Below are 9,722 nucleotides of genomic sequence, written 5' to 3'. Positions count from 1 at the left end.
ACTCTGGAATTTAATTGTCCTATAAATATCACCGGAATGATTCCCGGGTTTTTATTTTAAAATCCTGACCGACTCTCGGTCTTATAATTATATGTCACGCTTGTGGCAGAGTTAAATATTTTACGATATATATGTATCGTACAACATCGCTACATTATGCGAAAACTCAATTACTTAGTATCATGGCAAGCATGGTATTTATGCAATGATAATAAAACAACCCTTTCACAACACAACAGTAAATGGAGTTGAGTTCGTAAACTTTCCTGGGTATCTCGAGGTGGAGGATGCTCCAGGGTCCGCTCGAAAATCTATAACCATAAACACTATCGTTTCGTTAGGTCCCGTTCTAATTTACGGCGACTCGCACTCATATGCTACTTATTATGCACCCTCACAACTTATTTTAACCTTATTATTTCTTTAAGTACTTATTCGTACTACGGTCGCTTCCTTTTTCGAAGTAGCTTAGGTCCGTTTTCATTTTCATCGTCGGCTCCGCTTATGGATTCTACGGTTTTCTAACCGCGCGGTGTTGGCTCCGATATTTTTATAAATCTGAAAAATCATTATTTTTACTTGAAACTTTTATAGAAGTTAAGGAACTCTATTTAATACTCTCTGTAAAAATTTCATGATTTATGAATATTTCTAAGTTGATCCTTTTTATTTCCAAAGTTCGTAATTCGTAGCAGTTTTTGTCGCATAAATCACTTTTAGTAAAACGGTCATAACGTTTGATCCGTAAATCGGAATCAAGCGATTAAAGCACCTAAACGATCCTTATAACATTGTCTATCATAATCAACTATTATTTTTCAAGAAAATACAGTTTATATCTTCGGGACTTTCTGCATAAACTTAATGTTATGTTTTGTTCCTTTTAGGGGGATTAGGATTACGATCCGAGTTTCGTTTACGCCTTAAATCTTTATACTACCACCAACAATCATCATATCATCATCAAAATGCTAAATCTTCTCAAGAAAATCATGTTCTTGAGGCAACAATCATTAACCTTAAATCTACTTAACTAAACACCAAGTTTACAACAAAACATTCACCAAAACTTGGTTTACAACTATGTTCCAAAAGAGTCTTGAACTTAAACCTTAAATAAAGATGGGTCAAAGATTTATACCTTTATTGAAATCTTGAGATGTGTTCTTGTTTATGGTGAAGTCTTGGGAGTGCTTGGTAAGGTTTTTGGAACCTAAATCAACCATTAAAATCAAGAAACCAAAGAAGAGTTACTATTCACACTATTCACTATCATCTTTCTCGAATTTATTTCCCCCATCAAATCTTGATAAAATGAGCTTAAAAATTATCTTACCTTAGTTTAGAATGTATGAAGCTTGAGAATTAATAGGGGAATTTTGCCATGACTAGAGCTTAAAGTTTTGAATTTGATTTCTCCTTTTTTTTGTTAGGGCCGAATGGGAGGTAATGGGAGAGAGAGAATTTTGTGAGCTTCTTGCTTGCTTTTTGAATACTACTTGTGCTATATGCTTGTATATTCTCTTTTATATAACCTAAACTAGATTTATGTTGACAAATCTTGGAACAAATCTTGCTAGCCTTTCTAGATTACAAGCTAAGCTAGTAGTTTTAGTCTTTAGCTTACTATTCTTTAACCTTAGATGATCATTCCTATAACCTTATCTTACTATTTGATAAAGTAACCATGGTTACTTTTCTACCATGGTTAGTTAGCGTGATACGTTTATTTAATTATTTACGCATTTGTTCAGTCGCTTAATCATTTTCGTAATAATTTTTCATAAACGGTTCACGGCTTAAATCCTTTCGTATTTATTCTTTATGTTTTGAAGTATCATCCTTGGATAAAATTCCGTAGGGTTTTAAATTCGTTATTATATTATGATTCCCGTAATCCTCGATGATTCGTAAATATGGTCGTTTTTCAAAGTTCGTTTTCTTCGAAAATTAATAGCGTTTACATACACTCACTTGGTACGTATAATCATGTTATCAACTTCGAAACTCATTTTATCATGCACACCATAGTGTGGGCTAAAAAGTTTTCCGCGTCTGTCAGGGTTACTATTCATTAAACGTTTTTACAAAGTCTCAAAAATTCAAGTTATTACACAAAGCATCTAATAATTACAATTCACTATCCTATCTTGCATATCAATCTAGTAGTCAACATGACTTAAACATTCCACAATACCTAGTTCACTAAGCCATTTAAGTATGCAGAAGTGTGCTACTAATCTTATTGTAAATAAGCTACTCTTTCAACTGATGTTGAAATGATCATCCGTTGAAAGCTACAAATTCACTTAAATAAAATCTACTTAGTGATTTGTTCAAGTTATCATCAAGTACACAACATATTCCTTATAGGAGTTTTCCCGAGATTCTCGGTAGTAAAAACGTAAAAACGGTTGAAGTTGGACGATTCCCGATTATTCAAAATAACTTATAATTAAGCATAAAAATAATTAATTAAATCAATAAATCATTTATAAAATCATTTAACAAACTATAAATTAATAGAAAATATCAAAATTATCTATACTTTATTTTAGACATATAAAAATTAAAATTCTCAAATTTTATCACATATAAACACCCAAACACATATACCAATTAACAGATAATTCACCAAAAATTCATATAATAATCATATAATATTTATTTATTGACAAAAATAATTACACGTCATATCCGGATATTACATGATTGGCCTCTATTCTGTCTTATCTGGAAATGATGGGCTTTAATTGCTGTTGTACTTCAAACTCACTTTTGGATTTAGCTTCATAAAATGCATCCTTAAGTGCATCCAACTGAGTTTGAGCTTTGTCATGTGTTGAATGAATAGACTTTATCATGAGATTTAAAGCTTTCAAAAGAGCAAGCAAAGAGGGATTCTTAATCTCAGATTCAGCTGTCTGCAAGTGTTTGGAAGCATTATGAAGAGAAACATGATAGGTATAATCCTTCCACTTAGAGTTCCATTGTTCATCTTCATAAGCTTTAGAGACTTCAACAACTCTTGCATTTATCAGCCTTTGCCTCTCCTTTTCAGACATATCTTCAGGAAATGTGATTTCATCTAGATATTCATCAAGATCTAGAGATACATTGATCTTAGAGAAATCAACATCACCTTTAGCATCAGAATCATTTTCTTTACTAGAAGCCTCATCATTAGCCACTGGTTTCTTGAACTTCTGTGCTACTTCATCTTCAGCATCAGAGTTTAAAATTGAATCAGGAATTGGAGTTGTATGGGAATCAGTTGCTTCAGAAACTTCCATAGCATCAGCATTTAACTCAATTCCCGCAAGAATTGTTATTATATGTGTAGGAGCATTATCATTTAACTCCAAAATCTCAGTTCCATTTGAATAAATTGGAGACTCATGAATTTTGGTGAACACTGGAACTGGAGCTTCATGAGTGGATTTTTCTGCAACTTTATCAACAGCAGGAACATGGATTGCAAAAGTATGGGAATGAAAAATATGAATGGACTGCATGAAAGTATCAGTACTTAGACCTTCAGGGAAAATATCAGCACTTGGTGCATCAGAGTTTATCAATGGAACTACAGGCCATGGATCATCAAATGTTTCTTTTATACGCTGATCACCTGTAGGAGAAATAAATGAACAACTTTCTTTTAAAATAATCTCATTATTTCTCACTGCACTCATCTCATGACTTTTAAGAGTCAAAGTTTCTTCACAAGGATATGCTAAATCCCGACTCTCATCTACCTCACCTTTTTCCAGATAAGGATCATGCCTCTATTTATTTCTATTTTTCTCTAAATCTTTTCCCTCAATCTCACATTAAAGGTCCAGAATAGGTTGTCTTACAGTAATAAGAGGCGACTAAGAAGAGATGTTCGTGGTCACATGAATATGGGTACCCTCTTTGGAGGACTAGACATAATCATACCATTAGGATTCAAATTAACAGTAAATGCTGACAAGACACTATCATTATTTAAATTAAATGATGATAAAGAAGATTCAGTATTTATACCTTATGTGATAAAAGGTTCAGCTTCCTGTAGAGGTAGTGCATCCAATAGAGGAACTGAAAGAACTTCAGTTGATTTTAGTGTGGGATGTACTCTTCCTTTCACATCTAGAGCCAAGACAACTGTATCAGGAGTTAATTCTGCACTATCACTTTGAGATAGTGGTTCTTATGTGGCTGGAGATGTTGGAGCTGCTAGATCACTTTGAGATCTAGGTTATTGGGTACTCCTCCTCTCATTGTCAGAATCATCATTCTGTGCTTGGCTTAGATGCACACCAGCTTTTTGTTTAGCAGAATGAAACTCAATAGATTTGCATAGCGCTTTAAACTTAGAGACCTCATCTATAATCTTGGTTGTGGCAACATCATGCCATTCTTAGATAGATTTGCATGTAAGAGGATCAGGATCCACTATGCCTGTTACACCACTTTGAGGTGTAGGTTCTTGTGGGACTGATCCCTTTTTCAGCTGCTTCACCAATTGGAGGTGAAGGTTCTTGTGGGCTTGGCCCATGCTCAATGAATATCCTTATGGATAGATCCCTTTCAGCTTCTGTTTCTTGAGCTGCTCTTTGTGTGATATTAGCCATGATCCTATGCACTTGCTCAGAAGTAGAAAAAATTTCCCTCATCATAGAACAGATTTTACCGGGAGTCAGAAATTGAGATTGGAACAGCTGCAGTATTACCACCCTTATGACTCATAAGTCTTGTTTAAGTGACTGCAGCCTGTTCTTCCTCATTTATTTCCTTCTTAATCTTCAATGTTTGCTTAGCAAAGTAAGATTTGACCAGCTTTTTCTTTGGTCCAAGGCTTGAAGAATCAGCATTTACATTATCGATATTTGATATGCTCTGTGCAGTTGGTAATACAACAGGAGCTTGATCAGAATCAGTTTTTGTTTTCTGAATTTTGAATGACAAGGGAATGTTGTCCTCATCATCAGATTCTGACTCAGCTACCACATGTTTTCTCTTAGAAAATTCTATAGGTTTAAAAGAATGAGAAACTTGTGCTTTAGATCCACGCTGTACTACACCTGTTTTTGAAGTTGGTGCTTTCTAAGAAGCCCTAAGTCCTGATGCTTGAGGAGCATTAGACTTTGCTAGCCTCTAACTTTTTACAATAGGTGCCTTTTGGGAGACACCTGAGGTGGCTTATGTTTGAGATTGTGTTTGAGTGGCAATGCTAGGGTTAGCTACAGGGGGTTCCCATCAGTTATTTCCTGTAGCTTAGCACTTTGTTAGTTTTGCAGACCATAGGTCTCAGCTACTGGAAGTTTAAGGACTGGAAGATCACTTTTATTCCTTATATTTGTTGATAAGATCAGAAAAAGCTCTTTTTGTTAGTTTAAAAACTGATATGATCTCATTATCAGGAATATGGACATTTGGAAAACAGTAAATAAAAATTAGCTGATAAAATATAGCATAATAGACAATATTAGGATCAGTTTTTATCCTATCACCTATGAAACATAATAGGGTTCTACCAAAATTATAGTTTCTAGAATGAATCAAAGAATAACCAATTTGTTATGACATCATTGGTAGAGCATCACTTCAAATGTTTTGGCTTAACAACTGAAACAATATTTGAAGATAAATATTTGTTCAATGAAAATTGTGTTTGGATTGTTTGGGCACAATATGGAGTTTTGGAAATTTCCTTGTTAGAGAAGAGAATTTCAACCTAGGATCACTAAGTGATGCTTCATGTTCTCATGAAAACAGTTGAACTCACAAGAATGAATGATTTAAGTAGAACTAAATCATTCTTTCATGAATCACTAGCAAAATAGAGGGGATTTGAATGTACCTTTAACTAAGATAACATTTTCAAACCCTGATTTCCTTGAAGAGGGATCATTACAAATGTGGATCATCTATCATTGATAAATCAGGAAGTTTAACTTATTATCTCAACATCTAATCATGATGAATATTAAACAATAGTTATGAAGGAATGTTATTTAGTCAAGCTGAACCTCCATTTTGATTGGAGTGAATTTGAATGGCTTCCCCCCAAAAGTACCATTCTCAAAATATATAGCCATTGCAGGTCTACTTGCACATGATATGTGTTGATATTCCCTTAGTCTTCACTGAAAATTAATGAATCCCATAGGATTGAAATGTCATCATTAAGGTCTACCTCAACATGTAGCCTTTAACCAAAATTAAGTCAGGGTTCTGAGTTGGTAAGCATTATGTTACATGAATGAATTGGCTTAGCAACATAGAAGATTTATTGCCAATTTTAGTGCAAGTAGTTCAACAAGTTGAACTTCTTGATTACAAAGAAATTTATGTTTCTATGAAGAGGATTGTTATAGATTATGAGTATTGACAACTTCGTCTAAAAATAGAAGAGGTTTCAAGTGATGTGCTCTCTATTACTCATGTGTATCTCCACTACTAACTCTTTTATTTCATGGATTGAGTTTATGAAATTATGCAGTTTATCTTTTTGGTTCACCATTGTCTTTTGAGAGACAAATAGTGTTTTCACTCAAGGGTCAGTATTTGGTCAATTTTCTAGAGATATTCACTGTTTCACTCAAGTCACATGTTTTATTTTCTGGTTTGTATTTCTTTATAACTTGATCACCTGTGGCTCAAGAAAGATCAAAAGCTAGGTTAATAACTTGTGTGATACCTCTTATTATCCTTCAAGGCCAAGTTACTTGTTTTTGATAACTATAAGGATTATAAAACTGTTATGATATCTTTGAAACAATTGATATTTTGGTTGATAAATCTGTTTTGCAGTTATCCATGTTTGTCACAAAGCTCAATAAAAGATTATCACATTTGTTAACCATGTCAAAGTTTTGTCAAAAAGTTCCACTTAATTAGAGATATTTCATGTCAAAAACAGAAAGATTAATCAATTAAGTTTAACAAGAAAATCTGATAAGATCACTTTTAACTCTGGTTCTAACATGATTAAACTTGTGAATGTTATGAGTTGATGAATCTGTATAGAGCCAGTGGAAACAAAAATATAGTTCATTGAGAAAGAATTAAATTTTCATAAATGACAACATCAAGGTTAATAAAAATCACGAGTTAACAGTTTGATAGCATTAACATTCATTGATCAAAATCAGATAAGCAAAGGATAGTTCAACAATCATGGTAGAAACTGAAATAAACTCATATTATAAATAAATAAAATTGAAATGTGCAAGAAAAGTAATCATTTATTGATAAATAATTTTTTATTACAAGAAGGGATCAAGAGACATGAAATCCTAAACTAAGGGTTTTTCTTCTCAGTCTCAACCCTGCTACAGATTACCAGAAGGGTAAGCCTGATCATCTTTTTGTGCTTGAACAGCTTTTCCTTCTCTTTCATTTCATGCATAGCGAGATACATTTCAAAGAACATGAGATTTATTTTTCGTTCATCGAAGATGGTATTTTAAACATCCACTGGAATGTCCCTGACAAGATATATATTCCATTGATTCTAGATCTGAAGGTTTCATAGCAAAGTCTGAAGGCCATTTGTGTTTTTGAATTTGGTTTTGAGTTAAAGAGAAAATGAGATAGATTTAGTTTAGAGTGAGGTTTTTGAAAATGAGAAGAGAAGTGAGATGCTTGGTTATTTATAAAGATGAGAGAGGGGGGATATGAAGAGACACCCGAATTTTAAAAATAGATAATTAATCATATTTTTAATAGAAAATTGATTAATTATTTTTCTCCAAAATTAGAAAACACAGATAACTGATAAATTATGATAATCCACGTAATTCAAGAATAAGCAGATAAAAACATAGCATGTAAACACATGTATCTAGTCATACACTTCTAAACTCATAATTACAATATTGCAAGATGTGTAAAAATAGAGAAAACTCATTTGAGCAAAAGATTTTAAATCCTGATTAGCCAATCTCCGATAGATTTCTTTGACAAGTCTTCATTACTTTTATTCTATTGGCTTTTTATGTTTTTAACCCTGTAAAATTCTCTCAAACAATCTCCAAACAATTTGTTAGCGAATGATATCGTAAGTCTGAAAAATAATCATTGAATTCTTGACTAGACAATATAATCCATGACATTTATTCAAGAGAAATGATTTTCAGTGAGTTAATCTTGAACAAATAAATCGAGAATCTGCTGATATTTTTGTTGAATAGATTTTTATTAATTTTGAACTGTTCGATATACTAGATTAATATATCATGAACTTTTTGAATATAATATGTAACGACTGGGAAATTTACGTTGTATTATATCATAATCATAATAAAATTATGTGTATTAATATTTCAATGATGTGTGATTATCTGTTAAACCTTAACTGTTACGTGTTACGTGCATTCCGTGCCATTTCTGTATTTTTAAGGTATTTTTCAGATGTTTTATTTTGCATTCATCGCTTTCATTTCAAACGTTTTACGACCCAAACCATGATTTTAAAGCCAGTATTTCAAATAAAATAATGGGCCTTATTTTTCATCATACGGCTTTTACCATCACATTATTCTGAACATCTGGATATTTTATAAAAATTTTCGTTTTACGAAAAGTGACTTTTCCGGGCCCCAATGGGTGTTAAAAACCCTACAAAAATCACATTTTTATTTTTATAAAATTATAGGAATTTTATTTATACCATTTCCTTGTATTTTTGCATTATTCACAATTTTTGGGAAATTTGGCATATATATTGTATATATAAAATATTTATAAATTAAATTTTAATACTCAAAAATTGTAAAAATTAGGGCCCAATATTTTTATTAGATGTATAATTAGCCCCTTAATTTTATTTAGGAGTATTAATTTTACTACTATAAATAGTCTAATTATTAATTAATTATAATTAATAAATCAGTTAAATTCAGAAAAATACAAAAATTCTCTATAATTCGGGTCGGGAAGAATAGGGTCGGGTCGAGAATTCAAGCCGTGATTTTGAGCAGATTACAGCACCAAAACAAGCGATTCAAGTACCCAAATCGAAGATTTCGATCTGTTCTTTCCATTTCTAGCATCAATTTCAGTTTTAATTCGTAGTTTTTGATTTTTGATTTTTAGGGTTTATGTTCGAATTAGGATTTTTTGATTTCAGGGTTATTTTGATGTTTTGATGATTGATATAGCTTGGTTATGTGATTTACAGTTGATTCATGGTGTTTAATTGATAAAACGATACCTAGATAGCCAAGTTCTATTATTAGGGTTTATACCGATTTTTCAAATTATAACTCGATGATTTCTGTGAATCTTTGGTTATTGAAAGGTTAGGGCTTTGATTGTATATGTTCTTAGCTTTAATTTGCACTATAGAACGTTAAGTTTCGTTTACAGAATCGAAAGATGGGTTTTTGGCCGGAGTTGAAGTCGGTGTTTGATCGATTTTGGCCGGAGAAGTTGTTACAGGGATGATTCCGGGATGTTTTGCTTATGATTAGATTGTTGTGTTGATTTGCAATGAAAAGCACCCAAGAACTGTATCAAACGGTGTTGATTTGGGGCTGTAATTGATTCACCGGAATCCGGTGAAGTCGCCGGATTCTGAAAAAATCCGGTTATGTTCTTCATGACCCGGATGGTGACCCGGTTGACCCGCGTGGTTGACCCGGTTTTGATCTGTTTTGTCAGATGGTTGGTTTCTCACAAATGTTTCTGGAATTTTAATTATTTAATTATATTTTATAAAATCAGAAATCAGT

The sequence above is a fragment of the Apium graveolens genome, chromosome 7, assembly GCF_009905375.1.
Source record: "Apium graveolens cultivar Ventura chromosome 7, ASM990537v1, whole genome shotgun sequence".
Lineage (NCBI taxonomy): Eukaryota > Viridiplantae > Streptophyta > Magnoliopsida > Apiales > Apiaceae > Apium > Apium graveolens.
Note: the sequence above shows the minus strand (reverse complement) of the source record.